Below are 14484 nucleotides of genomic sequence, written 5' to 3'. Positions count from 1 at the left end.
TCACTAGGGAACACATTTCCCCCTAGCATGAACTTTGGCATGCCTAGGTCAACACCCACACAAGAACTAGAGGATCCTTTTTGTAACACAACTCTAGGAAGTAATTCACATGATGACAAAGAAGTAAACCAAGATGAAGATCCTATTGACAACAACAATATCTCTAGAGATGTCCAAACATTTCTTGTAGATCCATACACTTGTAAATGATGGAAAAGTCTATTAGGGAAAACGAGATTGAGATCTTTTTAAATTTGTCTAAAGATGGTGTTAATGTCCCTACGAGTTTTGACGAGAGCACTTTGTTTAGATAGATTACCAAGGGTGGTGCTCCCATATTACCAACTTCAAACATAGCCCAAACATCTGGTAAAGAGTGATGCAGAGCCACACCTTGGAAAACTCAAGAGGAATCAGTCACTCAGCTGAGTTGCTTCAAGGGGCATCTACAACCTTCAGGATCACACACTAAAATCAGATTCAGTAAACAAAACTTTGAAAATAAATCCCCCCAAAAATTTCTTCTTGCTGCCTCCGGATAGACCTGCACTCAGACATGAATAACTTTCGAACCAGAAAATATTTACTCAATACAACTATTGATATTTGGCATAACTAGGTTTCAAACAACATGTAAATTTTTTAGAGAAATCCAATGGTTCAAACCTGATATATTGACCACGCATCAGAGTACATTTTTCTGCAAAACATTGCTTCTTGCTGTCTCTAGATAGACCCATGAACAGACATGTATAACTTTTGAACCAGACAATATTTTCTCAATCAAACCATTGATATTTTGAATAACTAGATTTCAAACAACATATAAAAATTTGAGAGAAATCCAATGGTTCAAACTTGAGATATTAACCCCGCATCAGAGTACATTTTTCTGCAAGACATTGCTTCTTGCTGTCTCTAGATAGGCCTGCACTCAGACATGAATAACTCTTGAACCAGATCAAAAATCTTCAATCACTCAAGTGAAGATGGGCATAACTAGGCCTATAATAACATAGCCAAAGCTCATGAAAATCCAATGGTGCATTTGGGAGATATTACCCATGCACTGAGACTAATTTTCTGCAAACATACTGAATTCGACCCAAAACTAAAACTTTTTAATCTTTTGCAAACTATCAACTTGTTTCTAGTGAGAAGATAAGAAAAATCCATTCAAAACTCAGACCATCAAAAATTTGCACAAAGACAAAATAAAAAAACATTCCATATCTCTCCAAATTCGATTCATGTCTTACATAGCCGACTGGCTCTTTATTTAAAACTGACTCTCTTTTTTCTAATTAAAGGATGTGAAACATTTTCTTCTTATTTAGAAAAGAAGAACGTCTTCTATCCAAAAAAAGGATAAGAATTTGAAACGTTTTTTTCTACCAATATTAGACAGTCGTTTTCTAAGTCAGGAATATTCCAAAAATTGCCTACTACCTATTATTGGATTCTAAAAATCATTAAACACTCCACCTGCGAACTAAAAAAAACTATTCTAATTTAAGATCCACACACCTGGTCCTAGGTGGCTATATCTAGAGAGCTTATCGAACTGCTACTCTAGGTATGCCACCACATGTAGGACGTTACTACAAACTTCAAAAAGTAAAAGCATTTAAAACATAACATTAAATTCCCTATTACATTTTCAACAATGTTGCCTCCTATAGCGTTTCTCTTCTCTGCCACTACAGCAAAGAGAAGGAACCTGTGGTGAGAACTAGTTCCATACCTACATCAAGTGTTTCAAAACAACCAACATTCCAATTAAGTGTGAAACATATTCAACAAATGATTAGTGCTATGCCCAACACTACTAATGCTAGTATTCTAAAGTCAACCTTGATAGGTCCAACTATAGGATGCTTAAATAGTGGACAAGTACCTACACAACAGATGGCAATTCCAATGCAACTAATATATTCCTCTTATTGGGAAATGCCAACAATTATGGTGAAAACATCTGTGCTAATTCCAATTACTACATATCAATACATTGGCCAAAGTGGAGTACTTCCACCACCTCACAATACATTTTGGACTCCATACAACTTGGGAGGTAGGTTTATCAATTCCTAACAATCATAAATGCAACCAAACCAGGATCTAGCCCAACAATTACATGAACTTCAAAATTTGGTCCATACCATGAGCAACAAAGGGGTGAAGGATTTCTCTTTTGAAGAAATTTTCCCCTTTTGATTTGATAGATCCATTAACATGATATTGTTTCCACCAAACTTTGAGATTCCTAAATTTGACAAATACATGAGAGAAACATTTCATGTCACAGATCTCAAGGAATTTTCTGTTTTGTGTCAAGAAGTAGCCTATAGTGAGGATTATCTTAAGAGGCTCTTTACACAAAGTCTTGGAGGCCCCGCACTAGAGTTGCTAATGAACTTACCCAAGGGTTCCTTTAATTCATTCAATAATTTAATGAGGAAATTTGTAGCACAATAATCTTAAAACATTGAACATCATGCCTCATTAAGTGATTTGTGCAACACAAAACAACAAAATGGTGAAACATTTGCCAGCATTCTACAATGGTGGAGCCAACTTGCTAATCTCATGCCATACAAAATTGAGGATTCCCACCTTGTAGATATATTTATCAAAAAATTAATACCAGAGATGTCTTTCCACATGAAGATGGCTAGTCCTAAAGACTTTGCCACCTTGGTCAAGAAAGGCAAGAACATTGAAAATGGACTCCTAGACAAGGGTTCCATTAAACATTATAGCTCTTCATCCTTGAAAAATGACATGAACAACAACATCAAAACTAAATTTTAGTCCAAAAACAAAGGTGTTACCCACGATGGTGTCACTGATGTTAAAAGTGTACAAAACCTCCAAGGTGACAACAACAACTATCATAACCAAAATAGCAACAATTCAAACCATGACAATCAGAATCAAACAATCAGCAATCTTGTAATCAAACACAATTTTTTCCTTGCAACAACAACAATACCAATAGCAATTACAACCATGACTATGATCAAAATAGGAAGTTCACTAACTATTGTGAACCCTTGGATGTCGTATTCCAAAAACTAGTGGATCACAATTTGATGGTGTTTCCCAACACATGGCCCTTTGATGAAAATCAACCCAAATAAAAATAGTATAGGGAAAATGAATATTGCAAATACCATTGCATCAAAGGAAATGACACAAATAAGTGTATAAAACTCAAGGTCTTCATTCAAAATGTTTTTGATGATGGAAAAATTGAGGTAGAAGGAGGACCACCCTCTAAAAATGCTAAATTGAAGATATTTCAAAAGCCATTTCTTGACCACAACAATGACAATAACAATAATAGAAAAAACAATACAAATAATGTAAATCAAGCTTCCACATTAAACGCATTACACTATGACTATTCTACTAACCACATATCAGGATTTGACTCCTTGTGTGGTAAAATAGAAACAAACAATATATGTGGTTTTGACTCCATGTGTGGTCACATTAAAGAGGTAGACACTCATGTGAATACCCTTGTCATACGAGCAGTTGATTGTGATGCAACCATTCGATGGGGAAGAATAACTTTGCAAGCCACCACTCCCAACACCACTAATCTATTAGTTCCACATGTACCTACTACGCCATCCACTTTACAAAGACCCACTTCTCCCTATGATGTATTATCCTAGTTAGGAAAGACTCCTACAAAAATATCCTTTCTAGAGCTCCTAACCACCTCACCCATCCACAAAGAGATTTTGGAGACTACTCTTTTAAAGTCTCATGTTCTTGAAAACATTAATGCATCCCAATTCACCACCATGATTGGAATCTTTCCGCAAAGCAATACCTTGTCTTCACAGACAAAAATTTCCAAGGTCCTAACCAACACCACAATTTTTTGCTCCACATTGAAGTCCTTATAGAGCGACATAAGATAAAATAGTCCTTATGGGTAAAAGCATAGATCTGTGTCACCGTTTGTGATACCAAAGCCTGTTTTGGTCAAATCTCATTTCTCTATCCAAACTTAATTTTTTTCAAAAACTAAAAATACACTTTTATAGATCTCAGATTCAATACCATCATTATATAATTTTTTGAGTGTTTTGATTAGTTATAATATGTTATAATCTCAAAGTATTATAAGTCAATATTTCAACACTTCAAAAGATACTCCCTCAAAAAAAGAAAAAAAATAGTAAATCATATAAAAAAAAATTAAAATTTATATTTATCTCTAGAGGAGAGAATCCTCTTCACAAATATGTAATTTTTTTCAAGAAGGTATAGATTTGATAGTTTGACGGGAGGAAAAAATTGTTGGATTCTGATAAGGTCGAACTTGAATACTTATAACAAAGAAAATATACATCAAAAATAATTATTTCTTTTTTTGTGCACTAGCTATACATGTCATCTATAAGATATTTTCAAATCAAAACAAAAAAAGATGATTTGCATATACTTGTTTGACGGGAACTACACCCTATATTTTTTACAGTTAAAAAAGGGACTTCAAAATAAAATAAAATGAATAAATTCCTACTCAAAAAAATTATAAAAATTATAGGCATAAAATTCATCCAATTCTACACATTTCATTAGTTTACATCATCTTCATATTTTAAACACAAATACCATTTTTTTTGTCACTAATGTTGAACTGTCACATTCTAATATCACGTTTCGTTATAAAAGGTGACACAGGTTTGTGCTTTTACCCTTATAGATAATGGATCCGATTTGAACCTTTGTACATTGAAGATGATCCATTTCTTGGGGCTTCAAGAAGACCTCCTAGATATCAATAAAAGGATAACAATCAAAGCATATGATGAAAGAGAAAGAGAATCAAAAGAAGTTATCATGCTACCACTAAAGGTTGGGTTGGCTATGATAAACACTAAATGCCATGTCCTAGATTTGGATTTGGCATATAACTTCTTGCTCAGTTGACCTTGGATACACACACTCAAGGTAGTCCCATCTACATGTCATCAATGCTTGAAATTTCCCTACTAAGGAAGAGAGGTCACAATTCTAGGTGATCCTTTGCCTTTTTCTTTTTGTAAGAGATTGGAAGGTGCACCAACAAATTTTTGTCCAATCAGTGAGTTTGCTAAGGTTATAGCTAAATCTCTCACCATAACAAAATCACCTTCCACAACAATGCTAGAGTTATCCAATAATGATTCCAATTCCCCTAAAGGAAAAGAGAAAGTCGAAGATATTAAGGTCAATACTACAGTGAAGAAGGTTACTTTTGCTGACCTAGGAATGGGAGAGTATAAGTTTGAAAATTCCTTGTGTGTTGGACAACTACCACTCCCCACCCCCCATTCCTTTGGAAAAAATTCACAAATACCACCTTTTAAAAATAAGTATATTATGCATGTTAACAAGAAAACATTTGAATATTGGGGTTCACTTAGTGATGAACACATGGAATCTAATATCCTAGATTGGCTATATTTTGATGGAAAAGATGAACTTGTGGAATTCCCTAAAGATAAATATGTTAAGGCTCCTCCCATCATTAAAAACATGGGATATCATGGTACCATCCTTGGGCCTAAAGAAGATGGAATCAGACAACCCCTTGAGGCTAATAGCTATCCTAAAGGATGTGGTTTGGGCTCCATTAAGCCCAAGGTGTCCTTTAATGACAACTATTGTATGATTGAACCTGAGTCTGAGATTGAAGAGGAGGAATTCTTTGAAGTACCCTTCCAATACATTGAGGATGACCTAGATAACCATGTCCATGTCATTACCATAGCTGAATTGTCATCCACTGACCTACCTCTCACCAACCCTGACATGATAGACTGGGACCTTTAGGATAGACCACTAGCTCTCAATTTCTATAACTCTGATGAAGTAGTGATGGCACTCTTTGGCCTTAAGAATCTCCAAGATTATGAACATGAGATCCAATAAAATGAGGAAGCCTACTTTGGTAGCCTAGTCAACTCTCTTAGTTGCAAACGTGAAAAAGAAAATAAAAATTTAAAAATAGAAGAAACATCCTCTAGTGAAAACTCTTTTGGAGTGCTTTCGGATGAAGAAAAGGATAAAATAAAAGACACATCTTCTAGTGAAAACCTTTTAGAGGTGCCAAAAGAGGGAGAGGTTGACTTGCCATTTAGATCTTTACCACTAGAAAAATCATCTATGTTGAATGAGGACACAATTCTAGTTAATTTGGGCACTGTAGATAATATACAAATCACTTACATTGTTGCCACCTTAAGTCCTGAAGAACAAAAAGTGATGACTAAGTTTCTACAAAAAGGAAAAATCAATTTTTCATGGACATATAAAGACATGCCTAGATTAGACATAGATTTGGTTGTGCATCACTTAGCAATAGATCCAAAGATTAAACCTGTGAAAGAAAAGTTGTATAAGATGCATCCTAAGGTAGCACTTTTAGCCAAAGTAGAACTATAGAAAATGCTAGAGGCAAAGTTGATCCACCCTATTGATCATTCTGAGTGGGTTTCCAACATTGTTCCTATAGGAAAAGCATCTAGGGGCATTTGCATCTGTTCAAATTTTTGTGATTTAAATCTTGCATGTCCTAAGGATGATTTTCCACTTCCTAACATAGACATCATAATGGATTTGACTGTCGAACATGAAATGTTGTCTTTAATGGATGGTTTCTTCAGTTACAATCAAATCAAAATTGCAAAAGAAGATCAACAAAAAACAACATTTAATACCCTATGGGGGACCTTTTGTTACCAAGTCATGCCTTTTGGCTTAAAGAATGCCGGCGCCACCTATCAACGCACAATGAATACAATCTTCCATTATCTTCTACATGTCATAATGGAGGACTATGTTGATGACATTCTAGGAAAATCTAAGACATGTGATTCCCACATTGATGTGCTCACCACCATTTTTGAAAGGTTGGAGAAATATAAAGTGTGCCTTAATCCAGAGAAGTGTGTTTTTGGCATCAAATTAGGCAAGTTGTTTGGCTACATAGTGTCAAGAAGAGGCATTGAGGTAGATCCCACCAAAGTGAAAGCGATCATGGAAATGCCTCCACCTACCACATTGAAAAAAATCCACAATTTTTAGGGAAAGTTATAGTCCATCAAACAGTTTGTGTTAAGGTTCATCCACTTCAACATTTTCTTCAAAAAGGTACTAAGTTTCAATGGGATTGCCTATGTCAGAAAGAATTTGAACAAGTTAAGGTATACTTGGCTAATCCACCAGTTCTAGTCCCTCCAATTGTAGGATGACCATTGATTCTATACATTTCAACCACTTCAGTTGCCTTAGGTACCCTTTTAGCACAACTAGATGACAATGGTAATGAGCAAGCCATATACTATCTCAGTCGAACATTAGTTGGCTATGAGTTGAACTACACTACTATTGAGTGAGTTTTTTTTGTAGTAGTCTTTTGCATGTAGAAACTATGCCATTATATGCTTAATCACACTACACATCTCATTGCTAAGATAGATCCACTCAAATATTTTTTATCAAAAGCCTCACCATTGGTCAAACTAAAAAATGGTTCTTGATTTTAAGTAAATTCAACATTGTATATAAGGATCACAAGGCCATTAAGGGACAAGTAATTGTAGACCAGCTGGCTGAAGCTCCTCTTCAAGGAGACAATCATGTTATAGCAGATTTTCTAGATGACACAGTTATAACTATTATCCCTAATACAAAATGGAATCTATTTTTTGATGGTTCCTTCACACAAAAGGGATTGGGGGTAGGAATTTTGTTTGTTACACCACAAGGAGACCTCATTCCTAAGTCTTATAAAATTTCATTCCCTTGCATAAACAATATAGCTGAGTATGAAGGATTAGTCACAAGGTTTTGCCAAGCTATCAAATGGAATATCAAAAGCCTTCTTGTCTTTGGAGACTCTCAATTGGTCATTAAACAAGTCATGGATGAATACCAAACAAAGGATGAAAAGTTGTTTCCATATCACCAAATAGTTGAAGATCTTAAACAACACTTTACAGAGATAATTTTTTAGTAGATACCAAGGACTAATAACAAAGCAACAGATGCCATGACCACTATTGCATCCATGATTTCTATGCCTGAGTACAGTCCTAAGTGTGAGTTTCTTGCTGAGAATCTTTTTCTTCCTGCTTATGAGCAACCCAATTTAGAGCTAGTGTGTGAGATTGTTGGTCTTGAGTCTCCATGGCATGCTGACATTTTTGCCTATCTTCATCACAAAATGATCCCCATCACCTTCTCCCTAAATCAAAGCAAAACCTTCATCCATCACACTGCTTAATATACTATCCTAGGTGATACACTTTAATGGAACCCTCCTTCGATGTCTCAGTTCAGACGTAGCCAGAACAATGTTAGAAGAGGTCCACCAAGGAATTTGTGGTGCTCATTCTAGTGGCCTTACGTTAGCAAAAAAACTCCTTAGAATGGGTTACTATTGTCCTACTATGGAGGTGGATGCCTATCATTTTGTGAAAAGATGTGTCCCTTGTCAATAGCATGGTGATTTGATACACACTCCCACCCAAGACCTTCAACCCACCATCACACCATGGCCCTTTTCTTGTTGGGGATTCAATCTTGTTGGTCAAGTATATCCAAATTCTGCAAATGGCCACAAGTATATTATTGCCACCATTGAGTACTTCTAAAAGTGAGTCGAGGCTATCCCATTAACCTACACCACTAGAAAATAGGTTTTGAAGTTCATCTTGAACTACATTATTTGTCATTTTAGTATACCTCAAGACATATGATTGATAATGGAACTTCTTTCAAAAATTAGGAAGTTGCCACATTATGTAGGAAATTTGGAATCACCCAACATTTTTCCACCAAATACTACCCCCAAGGAAATGACCAAGCTAAAGCTACCAATAAAATAATTTTGAAAATCCTAAAGAAAACTGTTAATGTAGATGGTCGTGATTGGCACCTCCAAATTTCTCTAGCCCTTTGGGCCTACTGCACTTCCATCTGTACCCTCACAGGAGCCACTCCATTCTCTCTTGTTTATGGTTCTAAAGTTGTCTTACCCATTGAGATTGAGCTCCCTCCCTCAGAATCTCTCTCAAGAATCTAATGTCCAAAGAAGAATAAAGAGTTGCCCACTTGCAAGAGCTACAACTCCTCAATGAGAGATGCCTCAATGCCTTGAACCACCTTTGTGTGTATCAGAATCACCTTCAACTTTAGTTTGACAAAAAAGTTAGGCCTCAAGAATTTGAGGTGGGTGACTTAGTTTTATAGCATACCATGAAGAACCTCTAGAACCGTGAGAAGAAAGGAAAATTTGAACCTAATTGGCTTGGTTTTTTTATCATTACAACCAAATATGGTTTTGGGGCATATCAAATTGCCACTTTAGAGGGAGATCCACTCCCTGAACCTATAAATATCTAACACCTCAAGTGGTTCTATGCTTGATTCTTTTAGTTCCTCTACAGTGCTGTTATAGTTCCATAAAATACAGAAAAAATAAAAAAATCAGAAAATCCTAGAAACATTCATAAAATGTTCCTGAAAAAAAGACTAAAAAGAAGAAAAAGTCCTTGAAAAAGGTATTTTTGTCCATTATCTATAAGGCTCATCTCGCTTCACCCCTTTCCAACATTTCATCCCACCTTTTTGCAGTAGTCTTATTTGATTTGTGCTTTTCGTGAATCTAATAAAAGAGCTCTTGTTTGTGAGGCATTCATTCACTTCCATCTTTCAAAAGACCTCTAGTCTATAAGGCATTTTTCCTGTCGAGTGTTGATCCTAAAACCCATTACACTGAGCTTTTTCCCACGAAAGTGACTACAATAGAACCAAAAAAAATCATTGTTTAAGACTTAATGATTCAAGAAATTGTTCTTTTCATAGCCCTTGCAAAACTTTTGCAACACTATTCGATAAACACGTAGGATGAATCCTTCCTACACATGGTACAACAATTTTCAAATTTTGAGACTTAACGTTCTTGGCAAGAACTATGGACTGATTGACTACTTGGTCATGAGGTCTCTTTTGGTTGATTTCATTTTGTGTGTTAGTGGTAGCCTTTTATGGTATTCCTTAATCTTCCATATTTTGGTATCATCTGAATGGCTTCAATTGACTACACGTGTTGTTTTCGTTATGATCTATTTTTGATGCTTTAGTACATGTATGTCAGTTTCGAGTTATGATTATGCATTACTTACTGGGGGCAATAGATTAGCACACTTTCCACCAAAGACCCCTAAAAGGCTTTAGGGGTGCCTAGACCTCTCCAAATGTGTATATGTCATTTGTTCCATCATGACTATGCAAACTACATCTATTGTCCTAAAGTATCTATTGCGTTGAGAGTCTAGTCCATGCAAAGGAAACTTGTCATCTATGCTTCTATAGCATATGGTGCATCACTCCTTTTGCAAAATCAAACTAGGATGTGCTCTCCCATATAAACACAACTGAATCCCTCGATATCATGTAGTTAGGATTCATGTAGTCTAGGGTTTCATTGTGCCTTGCTTGAGACAAGGGTTCTATTTATTTTCCCCCTCCTATGCTATGCTACTTGGTTCCTATGAGTGAGGAATTTCGACACATGTCCATTCATTAGGTTCATTCATATTACATTCTCATATCTCATATTTACACTTTAAGTTCAATCATTTCACTTTGCATTCATTAGTGTCTTTTTCTATTATTGACATTTTCATTTAGGATATTCATTGCATTAGGCATTTTATTCATTCCTAGATTTCATCATTGGCTCATTGCATTAATCTATTAGGTGCATACATTATAATCATTATAGTTAGTGGCATATACATCATGATACATCTCACAAAGCATATAGTACATCCATACATGTAATATAACAAAATGCATACATCTCATATATCACCATAGAACCTACATCATTCACACGTTAGTCATCATATATAAATCATAGGAACCATAACATCACATACCATCCTACATCACAATGTCAATAACCACATCATAGAAATCACATGCATAAGAAACAATCATCCATATACACCTAGGCTCATCGAATCATGCCATATATATAAATAATCAGTGTCTATGTATAGTTTGTATACAAAAGAATCATGTAGTATATCATGCATCATGCATCATCAAAAAACTCATTGCATCTACATCACTGTGTCAAAACTGCCTACTATAGAAATCATTAAGTTGGTTGAGAGGGCCCTGCCCCTCCTGTACCCCCTCCTCCTTGCGGAGGCCTACCCCATCCCACTAACTACTCTAACCTCTCATGGCCCCCCATGGTCCATGAACTAGATGCCTCACAAAAATTTGGCTGCCACTGATCAACAGGCACGACATCATGATATAAGGACCTATAGTAGGCCACCTCTCACATGACCTGTGTCTCCTGTTGGTGGGCTGCCACAGCCTCCTACATCACAGCCATAGCCACCCTAGGCTGTACCATCTATCAGGCCAAATCATGTTGTTAGCAGTACTCATCCACCTATCTCTGGTGTATCTCTTGCTCTACCTATAGAGTGGCAACCTCTTGTTGTAGTGTGTCTATCTCAGCCACCTCCTCTATCTCAGCCTCCATACCAAAATTGTTGAACTCTCCTGAATCTATCCTAGCCTACAGTATAGCCAAGGCCTCTTGGGCACTATCTTCCCTTGCTCACTGTGCCTGTACCTCTACCTGTAGAGCTGCCAATGCTTGTCAAAATGTATATGCAAAAACCTAACCTGTCAAAAGCATGCATAAACAAGCAAACATTAGTAGCATGTGCATTCAAGATAAAAAAATATGATTGAAAAAGTACTAATTCTACTTGAGTTTTAAACAACTATGCAACTAACATATTAGAGTCCTCACACAACCTCAAAGCAACTCAACAAGGGTGCCCAGAAGAGGCCTTGTTGGGGTGCTTAAGTGTGAAGGATGTAGATGTGCTCACCAAACACAACTATTGAATCCCTTGATGATGAAAATGAAATATGAAATGAATCTATACTAAGAATGTATGTGAAATACCTTCAAGCAATGGCTATGAGTAAGCCACCCTCAAAGGATTCCATCGATATGGAGGTGAATGAAGTGCATTGAAGAAAGAAACCTACAACATCATACTACCATGAAACTAATGCAAAATCTAGAAATCTAAGTAATGCAAACAACTACCAAAGGTTAGTTCTAAGCATAAAATCTCTAAAAAGCTCTAGAACTATACTAGCATGACAACAATGCATATGGAGGAGATGGAGATATGCTTGAGACAAGGGCTCTATTTATAGGTTTGAGAGAGACCTTGGGGAGGTGGCATCTATGTGGCATCCACATAGGTGCCACAAGGGCAAGACATAGGCTAAAGGACAAGCCATGCAAAAGTCAAAAAGAGCCTTTATGGTTGAGAGGCTCAAGGTGTGCTCACACATGTGTGAGTGACCTTGGGGGAAGGAGTGGGGGGAAAAAGGTGTAAGAGGTGTAAATGAGGTGGAAGCTTTATTGGATCAAGAGCTTCTTATACATGTGTGAGAAAACACTTAGGAGTTAAAAGGTGATTAGAAAGGTGTTTAGGATAATAAAGTGGGATTAAGTAGTGAGTAGGCTTAGAAGGATGAGAGTGATGGGTATAGACTAGGTTTTAGGATAGGATTAGGATTAAATTAAACAAGATTTAACTTAATCATAGGATTAAAGAATTTAATAAAGTGGAGGGGATTAAATAAATTGAATTTATTTAAAAGGGAATTTATGGAGCACTATGTACTAAATAAATTGAATACATTAGAGGGGTTGTATTCAAATTAAATTTAAATACATTAGGGAAATGAACCTATTTATTTAAAATAAATTTAATTAAATAAGTAGAAGAATATGATAAAATATGATTTATTAATAAATAATTAATTATAATGTCATTGGAAATATTAAATTAATTAATATAGCATTTGGGACAATTTTAAGTGTCTACAACTAGTACAAATTAGATATTTGTATCACATTCAGAAGGTCAAAAAAATCTCAAATCAACTTTTGTTTCATCAAAATCGGACATCTGAGGTGGAATCTAGAGTTATTTGATTTTTGGAGGTGTGACAACGGTGATTCAGAAAAAATAATTATAGAGGTGATTTTCAAACAGTGATATCTCCCTCATACGGACCCCTTTTTTGAGCAATTTTTATAAAATTTTGGGGTAGAATTTCGTGATCTACACATTGGTGCAGAATGTTTGAGATCTTTGTTCCTGAATTTTTTTTGCAAATCACAAATCCTAATTTTTGAAATTTCAAAGGCTTAGTTCAGGCTCTTCTAGACACGTATTCAGGTGTTATTTTTTTTGAGAGTGCATGATTTTTTGTCTACTTCCTAGATTTGGTATCAGGTTGGAGTAATTTTGAGTAGACATAGTGCTTTCAAATTTTGGTATCATTTTGGCCTATTAGCACTTGTAATTAATTAGAACCTTGAGAGATCTTGTGTCTTATCTTGTTGAGTCTAATATAGCTTCATATTTGTTGTTGTAACCAACAAAATTAGTAGTCCACTTACGCCCTAAATTGGCAAGTAGATATTGTAATCACAGTAAATATAAAGTGCCAAATCATGCATTAGGGGGGTTTCTTTGATTTTTTTTGCATTTTGGGGGTGCATATGTTATTTGATCTCATGGAGTCATGTCAAAAGTGTCACTTTGATTTAAGATTCAAATTGACAAAAAGGAACTATTAGAAATGGAGTGCTTTGATGATTGATCATTTAAGAGAACATAAGGAAGTGTTTCCTCATCTATATTCAAAGATATTTTCACCTAATACTAATTGGGGACATCTTTCTCTTCTTCTTCTCTTTATGTACAATAATATGAGTAAGGAATCTTTTTCTCCTCTTAGTAAGGCAAGTAGTCCTCATGACGTTTGGATGTGTCTTTGGGAAGCATATGGACATCCATGAGTCCCTCCATTACCAGAGAACATTCTACCTCTAGTCACTCCAGTTGTGATACCTAAAACTCTAGTTGAGATAATACCTCTTGATGCTCTTGTTGCTTCTACTGATCTAGTTCTAGCCATAGATGCTCCTAATTTAGTGTAGCAGGAAACACCATGTCTTCCTATTTCAGCTTTATTAGACAACTTCCTTCCAGACATTGCAGTGTTGTTTGTGGATTCTTACATTGAATATGTGGGAGACATTATTGATGACATTCATCTACTCTTTGTTGAGGAGAATTCTTCTTCACTTGTTGTGAGGGAACACTCTGATCCTCAACCACTTGATCTTTCTTTTGAGACTAACATGATTGTGGACACTTCTTTTCAATAGTTGGAGGAAGAATCTTTTACTTCATAGGAGACATATTAGTCTTTGGAGATTGTATTCTAGTTTCCTTAGACATCATATCTTTTGAGGATTCTTTCTACTAGTTGGAGAGCATTCTCTACTACACCTATGGCACCACTGCTTCCTACAAGGAGGAACATCATTCAATTTTCATGGTG

Source organism: Cupressus sempervirens, chromosome 9 (genome assembly GCF_028749045.1).
Source record: "Cupressus sempervirens isolate cs-2001-9-10 chromosome 9, ASM2874904v1, whole genome shotgun sequence".
Lineage (NCBI taxonomy): Eukaryota > Viridiplantae > Streptophyta > Pinopsida > Cupressales > Cupressaceae > Cupressus > Cupressus sempervirens.
Note: the sequence above shows the minus strand (reverse complement) of the source record.